Here is a 15,434-nt window from a genome sequence, read left to right as displayed (position 1 = left end):
AGGTGACAACATCTGAGGGGGACCATCAAAGAAAATGCTTTGTCTGGACAAGGCTGGGGAAGAATATTCAAGACCAAAGATGAATTGAAAAAAGTAGGGACTTTTCAGGCAAACTTCTTTGTTTGCTTTTGGTCAAATTGAACGTTTTTTTAAAGGATGACTTTATTAAATGTTTAACACCTTTCTTTCATGATATCTTCCTCTCAATTGCTGGTAAATCCAGTCTGCATCATCCTCTCCCTCCGACAAAATGAAAATAAATATGCAACAGGCTTCACATTCCTTATACCTTCAAGAGTAATAAGAGAGACAGAAATCTAATTGTCAAAACAGCATTGTCAAAACCAGAAGGTAAAATAAATAAATAAATAGCCTCAAGACTCATATCAGGAGAAACCCACCCCCCACCCCTCCACAGACACCCATTCCTTGCAGGTCAACTTTAAAACTTCAGGCTGATATCTATACTGATTGTACCTATATTCACTTATTAATCTCCTCACATATTACAGATTGCACAAGTGACTTGTGATGCTGAATTGCTATAGCTGTTTGTACAATTCCCATGTAATTAATTGTTTGTGCCTTTGCTTTACCCAATTTGGAGAGAATGCACTTTCAAAGTAGCTGTCAAAGTGTGACTCATCTGGCAAGTCAGTAATTACTTTTTCATAAAGTAATATGCCAGAACACACAAAATTAATGAGATTTGTAGAAGGTACTGGGACATATGAACATAGATTCCTACCTACCACTTTTCATAGTTCAAATAATCATAAACCCCCACCCCCCTTTAAAGTATAGAATCAAATGCATAAATTCACCCCTTAAGTGCAAAAGGAAAAATAGAGTTTTCAGAATATATTTTTTTAAAAAGGCTTTCAAGGAAATATTGGAGTAAAAACCCTACACTTTTAAGCACACATTTTGAAGTGTATAATATTAAAATAATTTCCTAAACCTTGCTTTCCTTTAGTTTTATGGTTCCCTCTGTATTAGAAGCATAGCTTCTCATTGCTGTTATTGAGGCAAATATTGGATTAATTTGGACCAAGATGACATCAAGAGAACACAGGATTCATGGCTTTAGTCCTTATCCTTCAGCTAAAGCGTTCATAGTTTCCATTTATAACAGCTTCTTAGCTACAGCCATAGACCACAAAGCACTACAGCATGTATTACTAGGAAGCTACACAGCCTTTCTTCCAAAGGGGAATAACCAATATATGAGTGTTTTCTTCACATCTGTGCCTTTAAATGCAACCTTGGGATAGAGGTGGTAACCCATTCTGATAATTGGTTTTAGAAATAAATAGAAAATAAAAGACATATGTTTGGTCTCAAGCAAAAATAAATAGTTTCAGTCTATCTTGCCCCAATAAACAAATTGCATTTTGCCTCAGTGGACTGGCAATGGCAGGAAAGTGGACCTGCTCAGTTACACTCTTGTTGTGACATGTAATATGCATCACAGGGGGAAGTGTTAATGGGGATTTAAGGGAACATGACAACCCCATTAGCTTCCCTGATAAATCTGGCCTAGAGTAAATGGCAGTCCTTGCTATGGAGATTTTACTGCTGGACAGAACAGCAAAATAAAAGGGAAAGAGAAAGTTGTGAATAGGGCCAACATTGGTGAAGGTTATGCTAAATCAGAGATTCTGATTGTAAAGAGGTTGGAAGCTCAATGGAAATTAACAGCTCTTAATTCTTTTGCTTCCCATTAAAACTGATCAGACTTCAACAATGCAATGGTTTTGGTCCAAAACTTCTCATCGGTTATCTGGACATGATTTTGCTTGCTGGAAATTATTCTAATTTAGTATCACTTGAGATGCTGAATATTCTTAAACATGCAACAGTGAAAGCCTGCAGATTTTAACCAAGGGTACTTTCCAAAGACAGTAATTTTTTTTCCATTCATCTCCACTGAGTTAAATCTCTTCAAACATGGTTGTAATTGTTTTTAGAATTATACAGCTTTTATTTCCAAAAAGACACCCTTTAGTGGCTATAGGCAGCATGTCTGTTCATGTATCTACACAGATACTTCTGATCTTTAAATCTCTGACTATCACTTGCTTATATTGCTTCTTTTATTCTTCAATAGCTACAGCCAAACTTGGCAGCTGTTAGAGCTGTTAGAGCAAGATGTCAGATGTTGAAATATATATTCTTACTGCAGTGGCATCATGGCCAGTAGCTAGCCCTTTGTATGGATTCACTGCCAGAAACATAGCTGTGTTCAATGCTGACTGCTTGCGGGTATAGAACTGCCTGTAGGGTTATATCAAAGTCATACTGTTATGTAGCTGTCTATGTTGCTTTCACTCCTTTAGATGGCAGCATTCTCTGGCGCTGATTTAGCTGCATGATATTTTATCACATCCATTTTTATACCCTCTTCAATGTATCTCTTTGAATTAGTCTTGCATTATTCCATTCCCTACTTCTGGAGAAAACGTTATTAAACCCAGAAGGATATAAATAAAACCAGGGAGAACAAAATAGAAAGACTCATTTTAAAAAATGAATATATGTTCTTCTAATTTTTAGCCATTGTCTTCACACAGACCCCAGCTCTTTTGTTCAAATACTGTCTACCTTGATGTATAATTAAGCAGCCAATCTTGCTTGCTTTAGTCATGCAAAAATGATATATTCATCCAGATTGCTGAACTAAGGCACATAGTCTAGTCCTCATTTTTTAAGCTTCTCAGAGCAAACCAGGTTTTTTAATAATTATAAGTTGCAGCAGGGGAGGTTTAGATTGGATATTAGGAAAAAATTCTTCACCAAAAGGGTTATCAAGCATTGGAACAGGCTGCCCAGGGAAGTGGTTGAGTCACACTCTCTGGAGGTTCTTAAAAGACATGTAGACATGGTGCTTAGGGACATGGTTTAGTGGTGGACTGCAGGAGCGGTCTGGAAACTAGGACCATGCGTGGCAATCAGTTAGCTGAGGGGAATGTACTCGAGCTTGTCTAGACAACAATTAACATGATGAGGCATGTTTACAGAGCACAGGGGAGTGGGAGACGGATGGCGCCAAGGCGCCAAGGAAAGGTAACACCTTGCTGTTAATTGCTGGTAGTTAACCACCAATCAGGGATTGCCTAGTATGCAATGCTTAGCTTCAAGAACCAATCTGTTTAAAACGCGCAGCTTCTGAAAGTGTATAAAACCTCGTGCTTCTGTACAATAAATTGACATTTGCTTGCATCAAGCTGTGTCCCGTCTCTTCATTCGCCGCAGTGGACTTGGCAGTGTTAGGTTAATGGTTAGACTTGATGATCTCAGAGGGTCTTTTCCAACCTAAATGATTCTATGAAGTGTCATGAATACCCCCAGGAGCATATTAATAATTGACAATAATCTTCACAGAAACTAATAGATGGCATTGAAAGTTTAACTAAAATCCACTTTATCTGGCACAGAACCTAAAAAAATATCATATTATTTTCCTTCAGAATCTTTCAGAAAGGATACAAATACTATTATGTCCAGAGTTTGTCTGAATTCTGTTTTGAAACAGTTTGCTTTTGAAATGTCTTTATGCCTGTGATCTATTTGCTGACTGGAGACACTATCAAAATTTTGGGCAAAGATGCAGAAGAGCAGCCACACAGTGCAGGTTGCTACACCTGGGGCACTTGAAGAATATTTGGGATGGAAGGTAACACTCCTAAAGAGAAAAAAAAATGGTTGGAGATGTATTACTTTGTCCAAAGATTATTTTCATTGTTGCCATGCTTGTGAGACATGCATGCACATAGACATAAGGTAGTCTTATGAGTAGGCCCTAAAATAAATATTTACAGGCTTATGTTGTGCTTATGTATCTGATGCCAGAATTTGTTCCCTACCAGGACAAAAATTTTGGGGGATAAAAGGTGGCACTACTTTCCTCCCTTTAAAAAAAAACTTTTAAAATCTATTTTTAGAAAATATAAACAGGAAATCCAGCTAATCCTGTAGACCATACACAGACAGAACATGATATGTAGATGAGGGTCCTGGACTGGATAAGAAAAACATGTCTGTTCATCCCAATCCTGAATTTTCTCTTTGGAAAATTATGCCTTCATGGCAATCAACGCTTGAGAAAGGAATGCAGAAGAGAAACCATGGTGTGAAAAATTAAGAATAATGGGAGTTGAGTTTCTGAGCTTGTTAATGTTCTTCAGTTGGGTCCTCTGGTAACATTTTCTCTTCTTAAAATTATTTTCTTTGAAAACATTGCCTGCCTACTAAGTGGTTCTCAGTACTGTGGCTGTTGGTAAAATCAGTGTTATAAATTGAGACCACAATAGATCATAATCCAATTAAAATTTTTATTAATTATAGCAAGTAGAATATGAGCAAAAACAGCGCTGGACGACAGGGGAGTCTGCGCTCCGCCAACTGCCGTCCACAGTCCCTTTTTATACTTTTTTTCTTTTACTTTCGTGTTCATGAAGTAGTGGAGGTGTTGGCCCTTCATTCATATGCACAAGCGGCATCCTGGACACCTGGCGGTGATCTTATCTTTTGTTGCCTAATCTTTACATTGGGCTTAACATAAATCTTAATAAACAATACCCTAGTCCATAGTTTCTTACAATTCCCCCTTTTTCTTTTTATCCTATTATTGTTTATTAGACGCTGCTTTCATTCTCGGCACTGTGAACAAACCTTTTTCCACAATCCCAACATTTATCATAACACTCACAAGGTAATACCTCACAATTACAATAGGCATAGTTCTCACGTGGCATAACGCATTCACAACAATCTTCATCCTCATTAATAGATACACTCTTATATTTTGCCCTAGACCTCGTAGTTAAAATAAGCAATTTAGCTATGTCAAACCGTTCTCTAATAAAGTGTAGCGTAATATACAAGGCCCAAATATAAGTCCCAGAATCAACATAATAAGTGGTCCTGCTAAAGCAGACAACAAAGTGGTTAGCCAAGGTGAGATATTAAACCAGTTTTCATACCATGACCTGCCCGCCTCACGATCTTTCTTACATTGATCTAACCTTTTCCGGAGTTCAGACATGGTGTCCTGGACTACTCCAGTCCTGGGGAAGTTCGGCCATTGTTGCTTTAGTGTCCCATTGTTCTGGTTCTTTTCTCCACAGTTTGTTCCTCCTCTGCCTTGCCCGTCGACTCGGTTGCTTCGAGCCACGGGGTGTACCATCTTCTCGGCAGCAAGGGAATTCTTCAGGAGAACGGCTGCTTCGGGCTTTCTGCCTGTTTACATAGGCTTCCCACTTTGCAGCTTTAATTGCCACCCACATTGTTCCCATTTGTCCGAGTAAATTTGAGTTTCAGTTCTTTTTTATCTGGGGTTACTTTCCACGAAGTTGCAGGGGCTTTCTTAATCCGGGTATGGTGAATCCAAGAATTCTGTCCCTCAACCTTGATTGCAGTGTAGGTGGCGAGTAGGACTTGAAAAGGTCCGGTCCACTGTGGTTCCAGGGTTTTATCTGCAAAACACTTAACGTATACATAGTCTCCTGGTTGTATATCGTGAACAGGTCCATCCAGACCCCTACTGCGTGTTCCCATCACATGCTTCTCAATTCTTATTAATTGTTTGTTTAGTGCCACCATATAGGAAGTCATTGTTTCTTCACCAATCTGTGAAGACATCCCCCTTTGTACCCCATAGGGTCGTCCATATAAAATTTCAAATGGGCTAAGCCCCTCTTTTGCTCTGGTCTAGTTCGAATTCGTGTAAGAGCTAATGGCAAAGACTGGGGCCAAGTTAGATTTGTTTCTTGGCCTAACTTGACAATCTGTTGTTTGATTAGATGATTCATCTTTTCCACCTGGCCACTCGATTGTGGTCGGTATGGGGTATGTAATTGCCAATCTATTCCTAGATGGTGGCTGATCTGTTGTACTATTCTGGACACAAAATGTGGTCCTCTATCCAAGGACATTACTGCTGGGACTCCAAACCTAGGTATTATCTCTTGGAGTAGTATTTTGGTCACTTCCCGGGCTTTAGCAGTTCTGCACGGGAAGGCTTCTGGCTAACCTGAAAAGGTATCTGCTAGTACCAACAAATATCGATACCCCCCTTTTCAAGGAAGTTCCGAGAAATCGATCTGCCAATGTTGCCCTAGAACATTCCCTCTGCTAATGTTCCCTAGTTTTATTTTATTTGCTGTATTGGGATTATTGCGTAAACACATTTCACATTGCTGAGTCACCTGTTTTATTACAGTATACAAGTTTCGCCCTTTCAATTTCTGATTTAGACTTTTATATAAAGTATCAGCTCCCCAATGCGTCTTATTAATAATAGGGCTGTGGTCCATATTAAATTGGATGGTACCACTATACAACCATCCCTTAAATAAGTCCATTTACTTAATTTTATTTTATAATTCATGTCCTGAATTACCTTTAAGTTTTCTTTAGAATAGTTTGGCTCTTGATCTGTACTTACAGTTTGGATTTTATCGTCTGGTATTAAGGATAATTCCTCCTTTCCTACCTCCTCTGTTACTCGTCTGGCCTCATGGTCGGCCAAGTGGTTTCCAATTTCCAAATCAGTGCCTCTATGGGCCACCTTATGTTCTTCCTTCCTGGATGACCCTCTTATAACAGAGGGGGCCATTCCTCACGTCAAGGTCTGGCATGGCATATGTTCCCACCGCTCAACGCCTACTGGGTTGCAGCCAGCAGCGGAGCTCAAGATTCTTCTTGGTGGCAAACACCGAGGCCAACCCAGTCTTGCCCTTGACTACGGTAGGAGGCACCTGACCAACCTTATTCCTTGTACTTCATTGTCAATGCAGTTTCATCTGCACATCCCATAACAAGTCACTGTCATGGCAAAACACACAGATTTACATTAGTAGAACTACTACAGAGTGTATTTTATTTCACTTCACTTTTTCTGCCAATATCCCCACAGCCTTGCTGACCAAGGGATATTGGTTTTATCTGAACTGGGCAAGCCTCCCCCTTATCATTTTTACTGTAACAGGTAAAGCATTTTTCACCTTTCCTGGAATTTATTTTCAGATACACCTGGTTAAAAATTTCTTTTACTTCAGGGAGGTCCTCTTTTCCTCTTTTCTGTTGAATTAAAGATAAGCTCAATATTTCAATTACTTGATCGTATTTAACTTTTAATTTCATTTCCCCTTCTTTAAACGTCTAGATGTTCTAATAAATCTCATGCCAAGAAAGATTTTAGTGAATTTGGCATTCTTATTTGTTTGTTTGGTTTTTTTTTTTTTTTTTTTACTTTGTACTTTAAAGGTTTCAGGATGTTTTCCTGGTGGCCAGCAGCTCCCACAACTGTAACAAATTTATTTATTTATTTATTTATTACTGAAGTTTAACAAGTAAGTTGGTTTTGTATTCACTAAAATTCCACCTCATACCCATTCCCTGCCCTAGAGGGGCCGTTACCGGTCCTGTTGTACTGCAAATGCTGCAGCAATTGGGGTGACATTCAGGTCCTTCTGCTCAATCGTCAGCAACAGCAACCCCCTCCTCCTCCCCAGCAGAAGGGTTCGGGGCAGGAGATGCTCTTCCTGCTCTGCAGGTTACACAAACCTGCCTCTGCAGCAGCACTTCTGTTTTAACTCTTTCTTACCCTGAATGCAAATCTGCTACTTGTTGCTTTAAGTCTGTGTTATTACATATCAGGCCTTCGCAGGCAAACAGAAAACATCCTGCCATGCATCCCAGCATGATTCAGTCGCACCTTCGAGGGGGTACGGGGGTTTGTACAAACTCACCCCAACACTTACACACACACACACGCGCCTCAGGTTTTACATACATCAGTACAAGTTTTTATATCTTACAACGTGTTTCATTCTGGTTGCTCCACAGAAGGAACCGCAACCTGAGCTTTTTAACACAAAAATTTCAACAAGAATATCTTTCTAGTTTAGGTCTCAGTTTTTCCTATCCTTTTCTAGAGCCGCAATCAAAGATCAGGTGATGTTAATCCCACACTCTTTCTAGTGCTAGTACCATAGGATCCCGAGGGGGTACTAATCCACAGTCCTTTTGCCACTCAGGTTTGTCCTGGAGGACAAAGAACATGTCTGCATATGATACTTCATCCCATTTTCCCTCTGTCCTCAGAAACAACATTAATTGCAGGAGAGTGTTATAATCTAACGTTCCTCCCTCCTGAGGCCATTTCGCATCACTCTCCAATTTATACAAAGGCCACCACTGATTACAATATTTAACCAATTTCCTTCTATTTTCGGTACCACCATGTCCTAAAATATCACTCCAATGTTTTAATATACAACCCAAGGGCGATTTTTCACAGGGCTTACTCCTTCCATTTCCCATTTTGCAATTTTAATTACTTTGGTTTTTGGGTTTTTGTTTTTGTTTTTGTTTTTTTTTTTTTTTTTTCCGGCCGCCTTAGCCACCCAAGGTCAGAAACGCGGATAGAGCTTCTTACTCGTTTTGCACTCAAACACCTGTCTCAAGCACTCTTGCACTCACACTCCGTCAAAATAATTAAGCTATACATGGAAAATCAAAATGCGCATCTCAATCACACCATTCACACTCTCCGGGCAGCCCGCAGTCACACAAGCAGTATGTTATACGGTACTGTGCACTTATGTACAAACTCTTAGGAACACTAACAGTTCACAAAGTATGCATTTCAATGAACAATTGTCAAAAACCAAACAACAAAAAAAAAACCAATTTTTCCTGGTCTTAAGCAGAGTGTTAAGTTTTCCGCTATTTGCCACGAATTACCAGAATGTTAATATTTTTCAACATACATTTCATAACTCCGAGTTTTGAACATATAACAAGACAACACATAGAACAAACAAGACACAGAGCGCTATTTCAGTTGTTACATTCCAGGAACTCCCCAATTCTTAAAACAACCTAAAGGAAGTTTTTAGCTTCCTCTTTTTTTTGTATGTTAATTAGCTTATCAGTCCTTTGCCTGGAATGTGGTGGTCTTGCAGGTTTGTAGGTGATTCATGTCCTTGTGACCATCCGATCTTCTCCAGCAAGGAGACTTAGCACTCCCTCCCTCTAGATAGCATTGGAATATCTCTCATCCTTTTCTCATTCTCTTTTAAATAGCCCCTTTGTTAGAGGAAGAAGGGCAGGCGTCTCCTCAAAACTATAGTTGTCTCCTCAGAGCTGTGTGCCTATGTGACCAGACACCGCACCCATGACCAGTCACCATACCCACATTCCTTGAGCAGACATATACAATCACAATCGATGTCCATTGTCGCCATTTCACACTATTTCTCCATATCACTGTTAGCTTTTGATTTTTTATTTTAATTTCTAATTGCAATTCAACAATTAAATCTCGTCCTAACAGATTAAATTCTGCTTCAGGGACGAGCAAGAGTTCACCCATTCCAAATTTATTTTCAGTTTCGAATACCACATTTTTGATTTTGCTTACTTTAAAGGGTTCTCCTTTTGCCCCAATTACTTGTACTTTTTCAGGGGAAACTTTACATCCCTCAGGTATTTGCTTAATAGTTGATTTTTCAGCCCCAGTGTCTACTAAAAAGGTGAACTCTTGTTTATGGGGACCTATTTTTAATTTTATCAAGGGCTCATGATGACTCCGGTCCCCTAAGATATAGAGCCCCTGACTCTCCTATTTGCCACAAACTGAGTTTTTAGGAGCGCTTACCCTAAAGGGTCGTCTGGATTTACCCCAGAGTACAGCTGAAGGGCTTTCCTCAGTCGTTCCAGCCACTCAGTAGGGCTTTCATCTTTCTTTTGCATTTCATTAAATGCTTTATTGATATGCTGGCCTAATCCCCTGAATTACTATAGTTCTCAGGTCCTGCATATGAGTTCTATGCACTGGATCCTGATTATCCCAATTAGGTCTTTGGAGTGGCCATTTAATATCTGCTTGGGGTTCCTAGGCATGCTGAGCATCCCACAGTCTCGTTCCTGCTCGTCATCATATCTCTTTCCTCGGTAGTAAATAATTGACCAAGGATAGATTACATCTCATCCCAAGTATAAAGGTTTGGTCCAAAAAAATTGATTTAATCTTTCTGCCACTCCGAGTGGGTCCTCAATTAAGTTTCCCATCTCAATTCTTTTAAAATCTCGTAGGTCAGCCGAGTTTAGGGGTACGGAAATATATCCGATCACAGGTTGAGGTCCCCCCATGGGTATTTCCCTTAGGGGGTACATCTGAGCTGCCCCTTTCTGACTTCTAGTTATGCGTCTAGGAAGAGGGGGAGACCCTTGTTCCGACTCTGGTGGGGGAGTGGGCGCTCTGGGGACCTCTGCGGGAGCAGGAGGAGGAATGTAAGGAGGGGGGGTTAGAAGGGTTTCGTCCAACTCTTCCTGCTTTTTCTTTTGTTTAGTTTTTATTTCATTCAGTGGGTAAAGTCTAGCTCCCGTTCTTTCTAGCCACACTTCCGCATATCGACTCTCCTCCGGGTTAAGGGGTTTTTTATTATTAACCCAGAGGTTTAATTGCTGTCTTACCCAATCTTCTTCTGACCCATAGACTGGCCAAAAGACATTTTTAGAAATTTTCTTCCCTCCCCATATCTTAGTACAATATTCTATCATCTTCTGCTTATCTTTCCCTAGAGTTCCAGGGAAATATCTCCAATTGTCTAAGATATATGCCAGAGGGGTATTCTTAGGTACAATGGGTACCCTTCCCATGGGAGTCGAAGGCTTGCTGCCCTTCGCCCCCATCTTCTGGAATATCCACAAACATACACTCACTCGCTCCCCTTGTTCCTGGCCCAGTCCCTCGCGGGAGATGGGAAACGCAGTACTTAAGAGTCCGCACTCGCTTGGTTCAGTATATCGAACCTCTCACTCATTATATTCCAGGAAACCCAATCCCGCCCGAACGGCAAACCCGCGAACAAATTCGCAATATACTTACGCGTCCTGCGTCTTCGTCCGGACTCCCGTGCACAGAATTTTTATGGGATTTTACCGGTTTCTCCTTTGCTCATTATTCTAGAATTTAGGTTCGTCGGTAAGGTTGGAGTAAGCTGTTGGTCGCGGGGCCGCGAAATGTCGCGGGGCGCCTCCCCGGAGGACCAAAGCCCACCGTTCCTTATCCGAGTCACGGCACCAGAATTGTTATAAATTGAGACCACAATAGATCATAATCCAATTAAAATTTTTATTAATTATAGCAAGTAGAATATGAGCAAAAACAGCGCTGGACGACAGGGGAGTCTGCGCTCCGCCAACTGCCGTCCTGAGCAGTTCAAACAGTCCCTTTTTATACCTCTTTTTTTACTTTCGTGTTCATGAAGTAGTGGAGGTGTTGACCCTTCATTCATATGCACAAGCGGCATCCTGGACACCTGGCGGTTATCTTATCTTTTGTTGCCTAATCTTTACATTGGGCTTAACATAAATCTTAATAAACAATACCCTAGTCCATAGTTTCTTACAAGAGGGAGCAGGCCTGCGTTCCTTAGAGGCAAATACCTACAACTTTAGCATAACTGATTATCTGAAGATCATTGTATGCTAAGGGATCATTATATCTTCTAATAAAAGATTAGCACAAGAGCAAACAAAAGGAACTTTCTAACAGGGTAAGGTAAATTCCTTCCTTGCAATACTGTAAATCTCAAGGAACCCCACTGGAATTAATTATTCTAAATTTACATTACCTTTTTTAGTTCTTTTAGTTTAGTTCCAGGGGTCCTCAAACTACAGCCCGCGGGCCGGATACAGCCCCCCAGGGTCCTCAGTCTGGCCCCCAGTATTTACAGAACCCCACCCCACCCGCCGGGGGTTGGGGGGGGGAAACCAAGCAGTCGCAGATGACTGCCTGCCCCTTCATCTGCACCGGCCCCCTGGTTAAAAAGTTTGAGGACCCCTGTGCTAGATCCTATATCTATCCTAAAACCATTTTTCTTCCCTTCTATTAGCTTTCTGCTTTGAGTCCAACAACCAAAGAAGAAAGAGAAAACTTGTGTAAACTGTTCTATTATATTTCTTATCACCAAAGTAAGGGAAGGGGAAAATTACCTATTTGAGCTAAATACTCCACTGATTTTTAATACTGAAAAATTGATGCCCAAAGAAATGAAAGCAGTCTGGGAATAGGGAATGGAGTCATTTTTAGTACCATTGTTAGTTGAAATTAATATTTCTTGTATATATTTTCTACATTTTATTTTAAATGCAATAATTACAAAAAAGTGACTAACATGGTTTTTAAGTTCTGGGAGCATTTATCTCATTAGAACCTTTCTGTGTGTATCAGTGTTATATGATGAAATCCTTGTGAAAAGTATTTAAATGGGTGTCTGTCATCTTGGTAACTTCTACCACTGGCTAAATGAACCAAAGTCAAACAACTCATAACTCTGAAACATTTCTAGAATATCCTTTAAAATGTTTCCCATTATTTGGTGTTGTAAAAGAGTGTTTTCTTGAAATAATTTCTATCCAAAATAAAGAACTTCCAAAATGGCATGAAGACAGACATCAGGATGACAAGTTGCCAACTTTGAAAAGAGGCTCATAAGGTCATGGAGATTGGTTGACTTGTAAGCTATTGCACTGAGAAACAAGAGACAAAATGCTACCCAGTTATCAACCTCAAGGGCCCTGATCCCACCTACTTATTTAGTGTTAAGGTAATTTATTCTATATGTATATCAAATCTGTTATTTGAGCCACAATGTGGTCAGCCTAAAAGATAAAACAGAATTCACCTTAGGCTGGAGCATTGTTATGTTCCAAATGGCAATGTTGTTATAATGTAGCAAGGTACTAGTCTGTCCTGGTTTTGGCTGGGATAGAGTTAATTTTCTTCTTAGTAGCTGGCACAATGCTGTGTTTTGGATTTAGGATGAGAATAATGTTAATAACACACTGATGTTTTTAGTTGTTGCTAAGTAGTGCTTACTCTAAATCAAGGACATTTCAGTTTCCCACGCTCTGCCAGTGAGCAGGTGCGCAAGAAGCTGGGAGGGAGCAGAGCCAGGAGAGCTGACCTGAACTAGCCAAAGGGATATTCCATACCATAGAACGTCATGCTCAGTATATAAACTGGGGGGAGTTGGCCAGGAGAGGCCAATCGCTGCTCAGGGACTGGTTGGGCATCAGTCAGTAGGTGGTGAGTAACTGTATTGTGCATCACTTTTTTTGGGGGGGAGGGTTTATTCCTCTCTTCCTCTCTCTTCTTTTCATTACAATTGTTGTTAATATTATTATAATAATATTTTATTTCATTTAAATTATTAAATTGTTCTTATCTCAACCCATGAGTTTTACTTTTTTCCCCGCTTCTCCTTCCCATCCTGCTGGGGGGTGGGGGGGCGGGAGTGAGCGAGAGACTCTGTGGTACTTGGTTGCCAGCTGGAGTTAAACCATAACATAGTCTAAAGACCAGAAAGATGTATGAGCATTTTCTTACTCATGTAACTATCAATCACAACAGGAGAGTGGGTACAAGGCTTTTAAATCTTTGATATATAATACAAAGCAAAATTGCCAAAGTTTCTTGAAAGCTCATATTTAGTTCAATTGCAGTTTTGGGCAACCAGAGGTACATCTACATTAGCAGTTCAGTGAATAGGAGGTGGATTTTTTATCTGGTGCCAACACTGGATCAGTACTTGGGTTTGTGATGTATCCACCTGAGCACTTCAAAGCAGTTTCCATCTTCTGGACCCAAAGTCAAAGTCACTCACCCAGGGCCATCTTAGCATGCGCCGCTTGTTACGCAGACACAAGTTTCTCCAGCCGCTACCTCTATATCCATGAACACGTAGGGCCATCGACTTCACTGATCATAAAGGTGTGATGTGGATATTTGATCCTACCACCAGAACAGCTGCAAATCAAACCCTGGTCCTTCACTTTGTGGGTACCTGTACATTACAGATTGGTACAGTACAATGTGACAGTTGGGTACTAATTCTTCTCCTGTCTTAACAAAAGTGACTTCTATTGATTTCTGTCAATAATAAGAGAAAAACCCTGCTTTGACCACCTCTGACTGTGAGTTAAAGGATATCATAGGACATCTTATGGATATATTAACCGGCTATGAATAATACAAATTTTTCCTTAGAGATATATGGGTATCAGTTTTCTTCTTTTTTTCTTTCCTAAGACTAAGAAATTGGTTGTTGATATTAAATAACTGATATATTGGAGTCCCAACTACACATAAGAAACACACAATCATATTCTAACAAAAATTCTCTGTAGACCACTGAAATATTACAACTCAGTAATAAGAAAGAGAGTGAATGCCTTTTCCTCCAGCTTGTTTTTTTATACTCTTTACAGCTGTTCCACATATAAACAAGAACTTCAGTTCATAAACAGAGACTAAGCATAATAGAACAACAAATTAGATCCCTCAGAACTGATGTTGCTTAGATTTTTTATTAATTTTTATTAGCGTTGCATATTGCATGCCTAATCCATACTGAAACAACTGTGTAAAGTGGCTAACACTACTGGTGTCAACTATTTATCTGGCACAAATAGTTCAACATATAGAGCCCACAGAAAACCTTAATTTGCTAATAATTCTCAATGAAATGGGGAGAGATAGAGAAGAAGCAAGTCTAGCAATGACTTATTGAATTACAGCTGGAACAAAACTGTTTCATATTCAAGCAACTAATTGCAGTGAAAACAGTACATTTCAGTCTTTAAACTCTGATGCCTTGGTTTTCCAAATATTTATTTGTCCTCCACATGAGAAGCTTTATGAAGGAAAGTGTTCTAAAAGCTGGAGGAGACATTCGTACTGAACAGTAGTTTACTTCTAATTTACAGACTTGCAGTACTTAATATATAATGCAATAACCTATGATGTGCCATTTTTCGTTTGGACTAGGCCACAGATTATACCTTAGGGCAGTGCATCTGTGCACAGATCAGACAGGAAATGGCCTAAAATCTTGAACAGCTGAGCTTGATGTCTCCGTGTAGTTGCAAAATTTAATCTCTTCTCCAGAGGTCACCACCGCATGTTTCAGTCATGACAGCCCAAATTGTTAAGCATGTGACTAATAAGCATACAGAACACAGGCTGCCTGATATCTGCTGCAAGCTTGATGGCTGGTTAGCATCTAGTCTTAATTTTACGTGACAATCCTATGTAGGAAGTGCTGGGTGGGTGACTAAATGGAGCATATTGATGTCCCACTGGGTGTAGCCCCTGTTGTTATGACAAATTCTCCTTAGCATTTATCAGTCAGGCCTACAATGGGGAGTGTGCTGAATATCTAATTCAGACATGCTAGTCAGGACTAATAGAGCAAGACAGCATGTTATTCAATTTGTACTTGTTAGCGATGTCCCACTGTCACTGGGCAATTTACCTTCACACTTTATAAATGAAAAGATAAATTTGCTGGGCTTCAAACACTTACATGAGTTACAAGCAAAATTTTAATTAGCATGTCATTACAGCAATAATTTAT

The sequence above is a fragment of the Falco peregrinus genome, chromosome W, assembly GCF_023634155.1.
Source record: "Falco peregrinus isolate bFalPer1 chromosome W, bFalPer1.pri, whole genome shotgun sequence".
NCBI classification, from domain to species: domain Eukaryota; kingdom Metazoa; phylum Chordata; class Aves; order Falconiformes; family Falconidae; genus Falco; species Falco peregrinus.
The sequence above is the reverse complement of the archived record's forward strand: the minus strand, read 5'-3'. Positions refer to the sequence as shown.